At 43.4% G+C, this 14929-nt stretch overlaps 3 pseudogenes; 2 read left to right on the top strand and 1 right to left on the bottom strand.

Annotated features, from left to right (window-relative positions):
- Positions 1–2334: 2334 nt before the first annotated feature.
- The window catches only part of LOC136638963 (NAD-dependent glycerol dehydrogenase-like), a 30786-nt pseudogene continuing 18191 nt past the window's right edge, over positions 2335–14929 (top strand).
- On the top strand, positions 3187–3303 carry LOC136642399 (5S ribosomal RNA; annotated as a pseudogene).
- On the bottom strand, positions 11704–11823 carry LOC136643486 (5S ribosomal RNA; annotated as a pseudogene).

Raw genomic sequence — 14929 nt, 5'->3', positions numbered from 1 at the left:
ATCAGCTGCGATGTGCAAGATTTGGAAACCTTTTGGCGCCTCTTCAGCCTAGAAAAGAGACACCTGAGGGGGTGTGAAAATACAAAATTATGCATGGGAAGGATAAAGTGGATAGAGAGATGCTCTTTACACTCTCACATAACACCAGAACCAGGGGACATCCACTAAAATTGAGTGTTGGGAGGGTTAGGACAGACAAAAGAAAATATTTCTTTACTCAGCGTGTGGTCAGTCTGTGGAACTCCTTGCCGCAGGATGTGGTGATGGCATCTGGCCTGGATGCCTTTAAAAGGGGATTGGACAAGTTTCTGGAGGAAAAATCCATTATGGGTTACAAGCAATGATGTGTATGTGCAAGCTCCTGATTTTAGAAATGGGCTATGTCAGAATGCCAGATGCAAGGGAGGGCACCAGGATGAGGTCTCTTGTTATCTGGTGTGCTCCCTGGGGCATCTGTTGGGCCACTGGGAGATACAGGAAGCTGGACTAGATGGGCCTATGGCCTGATCCAGTGGGGCTGTTCTTATGTTCTTATGATCTTAGAGTGCGAAATTAATTGAATTGTTGTTGCTCTCTAGTGCTCATTCAGTGTAACTGACTGTGAATAAAAATATCTAGAGGCAAGCGAAGAACATGCAGTGTGAAGATGAAAGAAGGGACTGGGATGGGAGCAAAGACATGAAAATGGAACCTTGAAAGCGAAATTCTGGCGTTGATTTTCTCCTGCATATTACAAGCCGGTGCAAAAGGGTAAGTGGTCCAGATTTTCAAACGGGATCAGAAGGAAGCACATTTTCAGAAGTGCTCAGCCCTCAAAGCAGGGTTAAATTGGGAGAGAGCCGATATCCTTTGTCACAAGTTTATGACAGGAGGAGATGCGCTACTTGTTTGGTCTCTACTCTTCTGAAACGAGGATCAGAGACTCCCAGAATGCACAACAAAAGCTGGAACAGAAGGAGCCCTTAAAATGCCAAACACAATGAGGAACATATATATTTTCTTTTGAATCACATTTCAGAGAATTTATTCTAACAATATTTGCAAAGAGGCAAATGATTGATAGCCTCATCCAACTGAATCTTTACTCAAAACATGGTTAAACATAAATGCATGTTTATTCACATAAACAGAAATGCATCTCCTGGATTTCTTCTTTTTATAAGAGCCCTCGGCTTTTTTTCTTTCTTTCCTGCACGTTTGAAATCCATGCAGGTACAAATTCACCAGGTATATAGTGCTTTTCCGGCAATAAGTCCCCTTCACAGTGGTATCACTTGTAGTGCCTACCCCACCCCACCCCACCCCACTCTCAGCACATAATGCTGATTCATGATGCACTGAATACATGGGTGGCTGCATCTAGACTCTTTTTTGGTATTGATTGGCAGGAACAAATGGTTCGTAGGAAGAACTTCACCATGGAGATAGACTGCAGTGAGGCATGTCATATAACCACTTGCTTTTGGAAGTACAATGGTGGTGAACCGAGCAGCAATGTGAACCTGTGATCTAACCCAGTCACTGAGGACTAACTGCAATCTAGGCAGGAGAAAAGGCTGTTGGCCATATTCTTAGACTGCAGTACTATGCACTCATTCCTGTTGAATTCAATCACATGGTTATGATCACATTCTCAGAGGTTATGTGAATTGGAACTATGGAGCATTATAGACACTGGGCACAATCCTAACCAACTTTCCACCATTGACATAGCTATGTCAATGTGACGTACACGGCATCCTACAGTGGGGAGGCAGTCAAGGCGGCCTCCTCAAAGTAAGGGCATGCTTGTTACCTTACCTTGGGGCTGCATTGTGGCTAGGCCAGTGCTGGAAAGTTGGTCAGGATTGTGTCCATTACCTCCTATCCTTAATCGACTTTCTTCTTCTGTCAATTTTTGTAGCTAGCTGTTTTCCGGACTCCCACCACCACCTCTGCCGTTTGCCTGGTTCCAGGCAACCCTGGATCCTGGAGGGTTGCCATTACAACCCTGAAGCTCCAACCATTACAGAGTTAACGTTCTTATATATATTGGAACAAATGTATCATCTCTAGTAAACATAGATTTTCTGCTACTGGAAGGTGTGACTTGTCAAGCAAAAATAAAAATACTGCTACAAGCATAGGTAGAACAACTGCAGGAACTTGGTTCAAATTGGTAAGGCACAATTTTGAATGATGAGGTTGAGATGCTATTAGTGAGACATACCTGCAGTTGACCCAAATAAGCGCCCTATGTCATTGACCTGTTTGCTAGGTCTGACTCTAAAAAGTAGGAGACCTGCCAGTTAAATGGGGGTAATAACTATGTGTGTATGTATACATTTAGCCAGCATGTATGGAGTTAGCCCACTAGGGTATGTGAGTTGTTTTTGTTTTTTCTGAGTTGCACTGTTATCTGAAACAATGAGCTCCTTTACGGTCTTGCTACAGATTTGCTACTGGGATTCTTCTTGAAAGGTCAGAAAAGATGAGCTCCAATCCACACCAGATGATCAAAGAGCAAACCCAGTCTGAAGGATAGCGTGACCCACAGGTTACAACAGTGCCTGCCATAGAGGATTCAGGTACACAAGGCAGGGAATTAGCAGATGGTTGTATACACTGGCTGTTTGTACTCCCACACGTTCCCCAGTCCCTTTACAGATGTTGTTCTGAACAACTGCCAAACTGAATTATCCTGTAGCCTTACAGTGCACAGGTTTCATCTGCTTGCTTGCTTGCTTGCTTGCTGGCTGCTAGGCAGAACATATGCACAGGCCCTCCATTAATTCTTTTCTTTCTCTAAGACACACTGTCCAAGTCATATACAGAAATCAGGAGATGCTGTCCTGGCAATAGACTTCTAGTGATTTCTTGTGCTTCTTGTGCCTGTCCCTTCACTCCTCATCTACACAATGGAGACAATTGCCTTTGATTTGAGTTCCAAGAACAAATATGTGAAAGACTGTGAGATGATGACAACAATAATAATATCAATTCTCTGTGCCTAGATCCCTCATCTAAGTGTTCAGTGTTCAAGTGTTCAGTGCACTTCACAGTAATAATATATTACAGTGCTGACATACTACTCTACTGCAGGTGTCAAACTCATTTCATATAGAGGGCTGAATAGCATTCGTGATTTCTTCTGATGGCTGGAAGTGATGTCATTAGGCAAGAAGTGATGTCATTAAACTGTTCATAACCAAAAACTGTTACCCTGCACATGCCCAATCTCATCTGATCTTGGAAGCTAAGCAGGGTCAGGCCTGGTTAGTACTTGGATGGGAGACCGCCTGGGAATACTGGGTGCTGTAGGCTTATACCATAGTCTTTCGAGACTGAAGGTTGCCAACCAACCAAAAATATGCATCACTTTTTCTCACTTAGAAACTCATTAGTCGCAAATGACAGAAGAGAAAATACACAAATCTTGATAATCTTTCAAGATATGGGAGATCCCAATTTCATGTGGGTGGCCCTTTCAGCAGTAACACCTCAGCACTGCTCAGCAGCTGAGAGTCTAAAGGCCAAATAAAAAGCTTCCGAGGGCCGCATCCGACCCCTGGGCCTTATGTTTGACACCTCTGCTCTATTGTATACTCATGTGATGGCTCCACGGTGGTTGTCGTTTTGGAAAATACTTTAGAACATCTTTAGGTTTATTCTGAACTTATAGTTGAATTTCTAGATCTTTCCACTGTAAAGTGTTAACACGATCATACCAGAAAGTTACAGCGACACATTTGCAACAAAGATGCTGGTAATTGTGGCGCACAGTGGAAGCATGTTAGGGACTCGGTTGCCTTTTTCATCCCCTCCTCTCGTTTATTCGACAGGCTAGGTGAAGAGGTTGAAGCGCAGATCTCATTTCCCCTGTTTTGCTGCTTGTGAAGTCTGCCAACAGAATCCACCTTGACAAAGTCAAGGACTCCACGTTTAATGTTGAACGGAGTGAATAAATTATGCATGAAATTGTGTCGGAGTCTCTAGTGTGCACAATTGCTCCTTTTGATATGAAAGGTTAATTCAGAAAGGAGTCCAAAATAGCTGGAAATTGTGGGGATAAGTGGATAGTATTCAGTGTTGTGAGCTGTTATTACTAGAAATTGCATTCCCTCTCTAGCTTCCCCCGAGATTTAGCTTTGCCAGTGAATATAAACTGTACTCAATAGAATTGCATCCAGAGCCTATGTCCACATACAGTAAAACAGCCTCATAATGTTTTCTTTTCAGGGACTTGTACTTTTTTCCAGGGATATCACTTCTCCTGTAGGAGAATGATTACTTCATTTAGGTCGAGACCAAGCTATATTGATGAGAATGAGTTTAGAGTGTGTCTTTCAATAGAATGCCACCTTTGTAAAGTCCATTTGAAAAGGGCAGTCATTTGAGTATTCATGTTTGGAATGGCTCGATAGGGGCGTTGGGGTGTGTTCAGCCAAATGATTCCAGGAGCCTAATTTGTGCACTTGTAGCATAAATCTTAGAGAGTGGCAAGTTTATTTCCCCTAAGATGTGTCTATGCAGGGCAGCACTGCCTGCTCTGGTTGTGCACCTGTCACTGTTAGCTGCGACACCTATTGGGAACCCATGCATCAGGTAAGGGAAAGTGCTGACTCAGCGCACTTTGATCCACTAAGTCAGAGAGTTGTCAGGACATGCCTTTAGTCCCGATCAGAACTATCAGCCAGCTGCGGTTCTTAGAAAAGCAAGCAAGCAAAAAATGTGCTTGTTTTAAAGCAAGGGCACCTGAATTGTTTTGGCCTCAGGGCCAAATAAAGAGTGGCTGTGATGTTGGCTTTGACGTGATTGTAATATTTTTGATTCCAGGAGTTTGCAGCCATGGGGGAAAGAGTTTGATATCATCTTTATTGATGCTGATCAAAGGAACCCTGCAGACTACTACTGCTTTGTCATGGAGAACCATTTGCTGAGGATGGATGGGGTGCTCTGCTTAGAAAATGCTCTCATAAAAAGACGTGTCTACCTGGAGAATACAACAAATGAAAATGCATTAGATGTCAAAAAACTGAATCAAGTAATTAATTCAGATCCTTGCGCAGAGTAGGTTAGTACTATGCAATTAAGGACGACATTGATGTTATAAGAGCGTTTGCACATTTTTGGTGGCGGTGTGATGTTTGTTTAGGGCTTTCCACTTGTTTCTTCCATTTAAGTTTCACATACCACTGATCTTTATTTAAGCTTTCATTGTATTTATGTGTTAGAGTTATCCTGCTCTTCCTCCACATTTCACTTACTAGTGGCAAGATCTTAAATGCAAGAGAGAGGAGGAATGCTCTCTGTTCCAAACCCAGCACAGACAGACTAGGAGGCAAGCCACACCCAGTCAGATTTCCACCAACTTCCTGCCTTTCTCTTGCTTTATACTAACAAACTACTCTCTCCAGGGAGGTATTAATCATACAAAAAGACAGTTTACTGAAGCTCGGCCTGGAACTTCTGGTCGACTTACAAAATAAATTTCACTGCACTCTGAATTATTTCTGGAGGGCCATTGCTGCGGAGAAAAAGCAGTTCCTCTATTTCTGATATTACATTTCTTATCAATAAGCACAACACACTGTGATTCAAGATTTTAAAACCACCCAAAAGACTCCAAAATGCACCTAACCATTCCCCCCCCCTTCACTTGCATAGCGAAATTCACCTGTGTTCCTCTTGCTTGGAAGAATTTATTTTCTTAGTCACCACAAAGCTAGGGATTCAGAACAGATAATTTGTTTGTATTAGTGGATCCATGCATTCAGCATGTTCAAGATGTGCAAACATGTGGTGACTGACAAGCTGAATGTATGTTGGTGATGTCCCAGTCACATGACTTCATTCGATCATCTGGCCATAGGAACATTAAAATGATCGTCCCTTGTTGGAAACAAAACATGAACTCCGCATAAGGGAACAAAGCAGTCTTAAGTTGCCATTCAAACTCACACTCTAGACATTAAGGACCCAGTTCTAAACATCCTCAGTGCTGGCACTGCACACCAGCACTGGGTGTCGCAAATATGCCCCAAGCCATGTCCCTGGCATTCGGAGAGAGGGGCTGCAGGTACTTGGCTAGCGCCAGTCAATGCCACATGGAAGACTAGTTGGTGCTCCAGCAACTCTGGCCAACAGTAAGTAGTTTTGGGTTGGGGGAAGGTGAGGAGTGGGTGGATCGGGGCAGGGAGGGTGGGGCAGGGGAAGGAACTGGGGTGGAAGGGGAATGGGCCTGCTGGAGCTCTGCTCTGCCGTATCCTATCCTCCACGTCAGGCTGAAAAGACCGACACAGAGTCTCTCAAGTCTGCACCGGCAAAGTAGCTGGTTCAGACTTGAGAAGCCCTATTGCAGGGCTTGGCATTTTCCCCGCAGGAAGGGGACAAAAATACCGTACCCCCAAGGAGTCCTCCAGTGACCTTGGCGGTACCACTGGATGCAGTGGTAGCTGTTTTGGTGCTGCTGCACCCAGCGGAGCTTTGGCTTCAGGACTGGGCTGCAAGGCTGCAATTCTAGCCACATTTACCTGGGAGTAAGCCCCTTTCACAAAATGGGACTCACTTCTGAGTAGACGTGCATAGGATTGCACTGTGAGTCACATGAAATCACCAAGACATATGTCAGAGTAAAATATGCTTACATCTTAAGGTACTTGTGACTTAGGTGACTCCACCCTTGGGCGATTTGGTTAGCTCAAAGTTCTGCTTACCAAGAGGTACAGAGGGAGGGTTCTTTGGTCTCTACTGACTACATGGGGTCCTTGGACTTAACACAACATGCCAGAAACAAAAAGGGAGAAGGGGCATATGAGAATCAGACCACAAATATAATCTTGTAGAAGGAGAGGTAAAAAAAAGTCCAACGTGTTCAAGGGGGAAAAACAAAAATCTCAGAATGAAGATGCCTTTTTCTTTTGAAGGAAAACTTTGACCCTGACAGACATTCAAAATGAACAGACACATGTGGGGAAAGCAGGTTTGCAAGTGACAGTCCTGTTCTGATGTTCTCCCTCAATCCATTATTCTCTCCCCAACTTGTAATGGCTGTTTGTGGTTTTCAAATATCGGAAAAGGTCCGTTCTCCAGGGATCATGGTGTACAAGAAATTAAGGATAGTGTCAGTGGTTTGGCATGGACTGAGGGTTCATGCCAATTAGTGGCCCAACCTCTGAACTGAGAGATGGGGTTAGGCTGCCCTTGTGGAAGACAGCTGTTTTGGGGGAACACTCAGGAAACCACAGAACTCTAAAGCAGCAGCTGTTTTTGGTCAGAGTTTGTATAATTTGTGCAATATTAAGTAACATTCTTTTGTGGCATGCTATAAAATCCCATGTGACAAAGCTTGCAGGAGACATTGATAAAGCTTACAGGAGCAATACAGCATTTTCTCTAACTGTGAATAATTTCCAGGCCTGAAATCCAAGGTTTGACCACATGGGGGCACCAGGCATACACTCATTAACCATGAAAGGCTTATTGAGGGCTTCACAGCATGCCTGTATAAACTCATCCTTGCGCTATACGTTATGTACAGTGATCCTTCCTTTACACCTTGGTAAATTATTTTGATTTTGTTTAACGAAAGATGAAATATGGATATCACTATCTTGACCACCTGAAACTTGATGACAAATTGTCCAGGTTTGTTTTTGGTTCTCCAGTTTTCGCTTTCTTGTTGAAATGTAATATCACCTCATCCTTACTTTCTTTTCACGGACTTGTATACGTCATGGTTGGTTGGCAACCTTCAGTCTCGAAAGACTATAGTGTAAGCCTACAGCACCCGGTATTCCCATCCAAGTACTAACCAGGCCTGACCCTGCTTAGCTTCCGAGATCAGACGAGATTGATAAACCTTTTCTAAATATGGTTGTGCGAACAGAACGCATTATTAAGAATATTTATATACAACTGAACATTAAAGGTTGCATGAACACTAGTGAAGTTAGGAGTTTGGTGTCTGTATAACTCCTACAAAAAATGCCTAAGCCAGTTTCCCTTTGTTCCTGGAGATTTAACCCATATGACCTTCACATATCTTTATCAGTGCAGAGCAAGACAGCACTAAGTATACTCCATCAAGCCAAATTCAGCTCAGCTACCATGCGTTATAGCTGTCCATGTCTTTATAACCTGATGGTGGTAGCTAACCCTAGTTAAGCTTCAAAAACTGGAAGGCTAGCAAGCCTGGGTGGGTTGCATTTGGCTCAGAAGATTATTGTATAGTGAGGTGCGGTCAGATTGGCCGAGCAACCCAAGGCACTATGTCCTGATGGCAGACTCTTTCTAGGAGGGATCATAGCTCAATGGTAGAGCACATTCTTTGTACCAGATAGAATTCCAGGTTCAATCCCTGACATTTCCAGTTGAAAGGATTGGGGGGTAGGGGTGGATGCTGAGAATGACCTCTGCCTGAGACACTGGGGAGTGGCTGTTAGTCAGACAATACCAAACCAAGTAGATTGACAGGCTCAATCTAGGCAGATTCATATGTTCAAAATTGCACAGATTTCCAGTTTGGTGTAGAGCCAAACTGGAAATGTCTGAAGCCTTGGACATGACGATTCTGTTAATGCAAATTTGCCGTTACAGATTCCTCCTGTGTCACTTAGCAAGATGATACATTACAGCTTTCAAGCACAGCGTTTGGAAGAGGTTGTGAAAGTTTCTCCCCAGGACAACGGTGCAGAAATCAGAGACGGAATAGTCATGATGCAGACAAAGTGCTGACCCAAGGGTGAAAAGATGGCCATGAACAACAATGTTGCCTTGATGCAGGTTGTCAAAATGTACTGCAATGCCTCTCTGTTGGTAAACAAGGACCAACATATGCCTGTTGCCTAGCAGAAATGATTCATCCAGGAAAGCAAATTACCCTATATAGAATTCTTCACCGGGGTACTTGAAGGAAAAATAACATACAATGAGGCATGACTGACGGGAACAGAGGAGAGCAATCTTTTGTTAACAGGTTCTATATAATACACATCAATCAGCCAGCAGAAGAAGGTGTTCCATACAATAAATCATGTGTCAGGCATGGCATTTAAGACTTTCCTAACAAAGTAGAGCCAAACAGCAACTATGCTCTCTTTAGCATTTCTGCCACTGAAGAGCACATCGGTTGCATGGCTGCAAGAAATTAGAGTCAAGTCCAACCTATTGTCATCCGGGACTCTTTATTACCTGGATTTGTAGATACATGTGAAAGCTATGCTAAAATTGTCACCAGATCTAAGATGCTGACTCAGCCCCACAGAGGAGCGTTTATAAGTCAAGAAGCTTCCACAGAACCCGGAGCAGTCCACTCTCTCATTCTGTGGGGTGACACCTGATGTTAAAGTCATTCTTCTAACACCTGGCTTTGAAATCTGACTGGACTTACCCTTCACTGTCATCTTCATCACTGTTCGGTCTTCCTAAACAATGGTAGTCAGCTTCCCAAGAATGGGCTTGATGGTTGGTTCAAAGCCATCCATGTGTGTGTCCCCCCCCCCCAACTGTCGTGCTAGCAGGAAGGGCATCCACCGGGATGGGGAGCAGCTGAAGCACATCCAGGAGCCCAGGTCTACCTGGTAGGTAGATTCGGACTCCAAGTCTGGGTGGGAGACCAGATCTATCTGCCCAGCAAACCTCGGCCATAGAGGCCAAAGTTCAACCAGGTGCCCAGGTCTACCTGCCTGGTTGACCTGCACTCTGGAGTTAAGGTAGTGCTCATGGTCCCCCTAACACAAACACTGGATCTACCCCTGGTGTGTGTGCCAATGGAGTGCCAAGCTCCTGAATGAGCAGGCACATTGGTGGAGGGGTAATTCTGGGGAATGATTGGGGTGGGGATCGGGTAAGGCTGGAGGCATGCCAAGGGCAGGCTGGGGTGGCAGTGGCAGCACTGACACCCTATGTCCCTGGCTAGGAATCGACACACTCCCTTGGACTCATTTGGATGTGCACCAGCCAAAGACTGGCACAGTTATACGTAGGCCCATTGGGGTCCAGACAGTGGTGGAGTAGCTAAGAAAAATGTTTCTTTACTTCTTGGTTACTGCCAGTTCCCCAGCATGCTCTGGGCCAGCCCAGCGTGATCTCTGGGGCTGACTTAAGTGACTGAGGGCACAATCCTAACCTACTTTCCAACACTGATATAAGGGCAATGCAGTTCCAAGGTAAGGGAACAAACATTTCCTAATTTTAAGGCGGCTTCTGCGAGTACCACCCAACGGCAGGATGCAGCACATGGCCCATTAGCACAGCTTTGCCAGTGCTGGAAAGTTGGTTAGGATTTGGGCCTGACCCAGGTGCAGTGCAGCCAGGAACTATGATTAATATTCATTTACTTATGATCTACCTCATATGATTAATTTACTTATGATTAATATTCATTTTTATTTCTTTTGCCCCTGCAATTTTTCATCATTTGTCCCCACAGCTGCCTATGTGTCTGTTTTATATGTTATGAGAAGTAGAGTAAAGTGACTAACAAGTGAATTTAGAAAATGACAGGTGAACATAGAAAATGGCTAAAAGGTGAATTTATAGCTGAACTAAGGTTTGACTATGAAATCAAGTCTCCTTTGTTCAAATCCAACAGTCCATTTATTGACACATGCTGGAGGTTGTGCTTCTCTAGAGCTGGGCATTTCCATAGTGGTTCAATGTTCTTGCACATGCCTGAAAGTCTGGGATATGAAACAAACCAAGTATCTTGAAAATGTAGGTGCTGTTCTTTCTTACTGACTGAAAGAAGGTCCCCCACCATGAAAATAGCTTGACCCACATAGGGCCTGCAGTAGACTCCAACTGCAATGTAGAATGGATGGAGAGCAGGATTGATTGATTGATTGCGACCTTTATTGGTATAAAACAATTTCGAGGAAATAGAGGCAGTGGATGACATAGAATGCACACAATAAAAGACAAGCATAAGCAAGTTTTTTTTAAAAAAATTTTTTAAGTCAAACAATTATTTATTTATTTATTATTTATTTATTTATTTATTTATTCACATTTTTATACCGCCCTTCCTCCAAAGAGCTCAGAGCGGTTTACACAGCTGCTCCTCCCCTCCTTCTTGTCCTCACAACAACCCTGTGAGGTAGGCGAGGCTGAGAGAAAGTGACTGGCCCAAGGTCACCCAGGAAGCTTTGTGGCTGAGGGGAGATTTGAACCTGGATCATCCAGGTCTAAGTCCACCTCCCAAACCACTACACCATCCTGCCAGGCACAAAAACCACTTACTGTTCAAGACCAACATGCAGGGGAGCAAAATTAGAAAAATTTACACTTGGTCAACACAGAATGCAACACGCTAATCGAGCAGGACTCGTTCCTCCCAGCCAGCAAATAACGAATGGAGTATCTGTTCTATGAGAATTTTGCAGAAATGGGTTTAAAAATTGGTGACATGGATCAGTTTAGTGAGGGCAGTAAAGTAACAAATGAGTCAAGGATTCAGTTGAGGTTTAATCTCAAGGACAAGTCTGAGAGCTCTCCAATGACCTATTGAATTTGGTGCTAAAAACATTCGTAGCCATGACATCAAATCTGGCCAACATAAAGGATCTGCGAACCCGAGGAGAAAGTAGAAAGGAAAGGTAGCTTGAACCAGAATCTGAAGGTGAGAGCAGTATAGGTTGGGTGTCATTATTGGGAAATGTGGGCCTCTGGGAAACAATATCCACCAATGGTTGGCAACCTTCAGTCTCGAAAGACTATGGTATAAGCCTACAGCACCCGGTATTCCCAGGCAGTCTCCCATCCAAGTACTAACCAGGCCTGACCTTGCTTAGCTTCCGAGATCAGATGAGATCGGGCATGTGCAGGGTAACAGTTGCTGTTTATCCACCACTTGCTTGCATCTGTTCTCCTTTGCTGAGAATTGAAATGCTGAGTAGCTGCACCCTTTGTGAAAGGGTGGTCCACGACTCAAATGACAGTTTCATGCCATCAGGGAGCTTCAGGGGTTCAACCCTGTTTTCCGAAATAAATGCAAATGTATGGGCTGAATGATAGCCACAGTCTTTGCTCCAACACAACACCTGTAAATCCTGAAGACACGCGTAGCTGTGAATATTCTCAATTCTCAGGTATACTTACAACATTTTTAGGCAAGAGAATCTTCCAGCATACTGTTTTCTTATGTTAAAAATCTGAATCGGCCTAAACGTACATCCCAAACTATGGCAATATCCAACACTTCAGAAGATCAGCTGTAGGTAAAATCATTGGCCAGTAGATGGCAAAGTGCTCAAAGCTTCTTTTCCACCAAACTTGGAAAAAGGTTGATTGTATGTTACATGTTTGAAACGGTAGTAGTAAATCTCAAAAATGGGTTTGCTCCTTTGAAAATTATGCATTTGCAAATGATTTCCACTACCATATCATTTGTAATAGCACATGGTAATTAAGAGGATTTTTTTTTGTTTTGTTAAGGCTGCTCAGGTATGTTCTGTATGTTTTCTTTTTTTTATGTAGGGATGAAAAGTATTGCTATCGCAGCAGATATATGCAAGCCGGAAAATGCGCAGAGGCAATCTTGCCTAAGTCGGGGCACAGTCCACTTGGTTGCTTGTAACCATGCAGGGATCCACCATGTGAACTTGCCAAGTGAAGCTATGTCCCTGGAAGAATGAGACAAGACTTTCAGTGGGAACATATAAGGCTTATTTTTGTGTGATCAACCAAATATTAGATCCCACAATGCTTTTTTGTATAGACATGTTCCAGGCTTCTGCATGCTGGAAGCAATATTGATATTTTCAGAAATTTGCTAATATAATCCTGACAAATGTAAGAGGTCTCAAAATAGTGATTACTTGTCACTAGCCTATGCATTAAGAACTATCATTTCACAAGATAACAGAGAAAAGCACTTTATTCAATCAGACCAATCATCTATCCAGCCCTATGTTCAGTTTTGGTCCAGAGCTGGACATGACAATAGATGTAGAGGATATATTCTGTTCTTGTTTCTCATGCGTAGCTTCTGAAGTTTGAAGATATTCAGCCCACAAATCTAACAAATGTTAGAACATGGATAGCAAGTATTAGGGATGCAATGAATTACCATCGGATTTACGATTTGCTTGAATTCTATTATGTAAATTCACAGGAGGGCTCAAGAGATTCATAGGCCCCTTAGCCTCAGACATAGGATATATGAGGATCTGAGTTATACAGTTTGGTGAAAAATAAGAGGGAAAGGCACATCCTGGCAGGGAAGTGAATGTAAGCTTATGGAATTGGAGAGGCTGCATTTTGTCTTCCTGGTTGCCCAAACATGTCTGGTGCCTTGTAAGGCACCTTCAACTTTCTCCTTTAAAAAACAAACACAAAACTTTCTCTCTTTCTCTTGCTATTTACTTCTGCATTCACTTAATCCAAATGAACCAAAGCGTTCATTTAATCCATGAATAGGTAGTAGCCAGGGAATGTGGCTGCCCCAATTTTCCCTACTGTCCTGTGTTCTTACCCGTTTTACTGCACATACTGGCTGTAATCCAAAGGGTGACACGGTGAGTTAGGAAAACATGTGTCCCACTTGGTCATATTACAAGAAATGGTTCAAAGTGGCTAATAGCAAATATTTAAAAACCACAAAGACAAAGGAACAAACCCGAAGCAAAAGTTGTACTTGCTGGCAGAATGACACTTGGAGATCCACTACGGCATCGTGGTTACGTATCAGTAGAGGTGTTCTTAAATATTTTTATTATTTCTCTGATTTCATTTTTTCCCCCAAGGAGGAAAAGTTCAGAAAGTGGCGTTATGTGTTTTTTTAGTCCAAGGGTGCATTTTTATAAATTATAATTGTAATAATTTAAAATAAGTACTAGGTAGGAGATATAGGTGGTATAGTGTCAGCAGATGCAGCCACAGTCATTATCCATACCCTCCCCCCACAGTCCATCCCAACCAGCCTACAGTGACCACTATGTAGAGGTGTTTTGTTTTATTTTATTTTTTTTTTTGCAGATTTTGGGAACAGGGTGGGTTTTTTTATTTATTTTTATTTAAACCAAAATGAGAAGTGCAGAAAGTGGTGGCATGTGCTTTTATTTTGTTATCACTGAAAAAATCTAGGCATCAGACAAGGCCTGACAATTGAATGATCAATGTTCAAATGTGCACCCTGGCAGACATGCAGCTTCTTTAAGCTGGTCTCTTAATTCAATCTAATTTACATGGTTGTTATGAAGACAAAATAGGAGTAGGAAGAGCCATGAATGCTATTCTGAGCTTCTTGGAGGAAGAGTTGGATAAAAATGTAATACATAAACCAGGAATGGATCCAGTGTTTGTGTCGTTGTTGTTTTTTGTTGTTTTTTTTTGGGGGGGGGGGGCATGATCACTACCAACTCCAGAGCCTAGTTCAACCAGATGGGTTGACCTGGGCTCCCAATTTACCTTCATGGCCAAGGTTTGCTGGGTGGGTAGACCTGGGCTCCTGCATGGACTTGGAGCCAAGATCTGCCAGCTGGATAGACCTGAGCTCAGGCCTTCTGAGAGGAATTTTATCAGGGGGTACAAAGTTTCTTTTGGGCCCCTTTGCAAAGGGGGAGGGATGAAACAGAGTAGGGGAAGGTGGTGACGGGCGAGCAGAATAGGAGCGGGGAGGAATGAAGCAGGGTGAGGGGAGGGTAGAGACAGCTAGAAAAGTCTTAGGAACCCAGGTCTACCCACCCATGTGGCATCAGTAGTTTCCCCAGCATCCCATATGGGTAACAAGAGACAGCTAGAAAAGTCTTAGGAACCCAGGTCTACCCACCCATGTGGCATCAGTAGTTTCCCCAGCATCCCATATGGGTAACAAGTCTAAGTAGTTAGGAAAATATCAGATCCCAGGAAATTTCTGGGTCCCCTCCTTTGGCTTCTGGGCCCCCCTTTAGACCCTAGACCTGGGTACAAATTACCCCCTTTATCCCCCTCTCCTAGGCCCTGCCTGAGC

Source organism: Tiliqua scincoides, chromosome 2 (assembly GCF_035046505.1).
Source record: "Tiliqua scincoides isolate rTilSci1 chromosome 2, rTilSci1.hap2, whole genome shotgun sequence".
In the NCBI taxonomy this organism is placed as follows: Eukaryota; Metazoa; Chordata; class Lepidosauria; order Squamata; family Scincidae; genus Tiliqua; species Tiliqua scincoides.
Note: the sequence above shows the minus strand (reverse complement) of the source record. Positions and strands in the feature narration are given on the sequence as shown.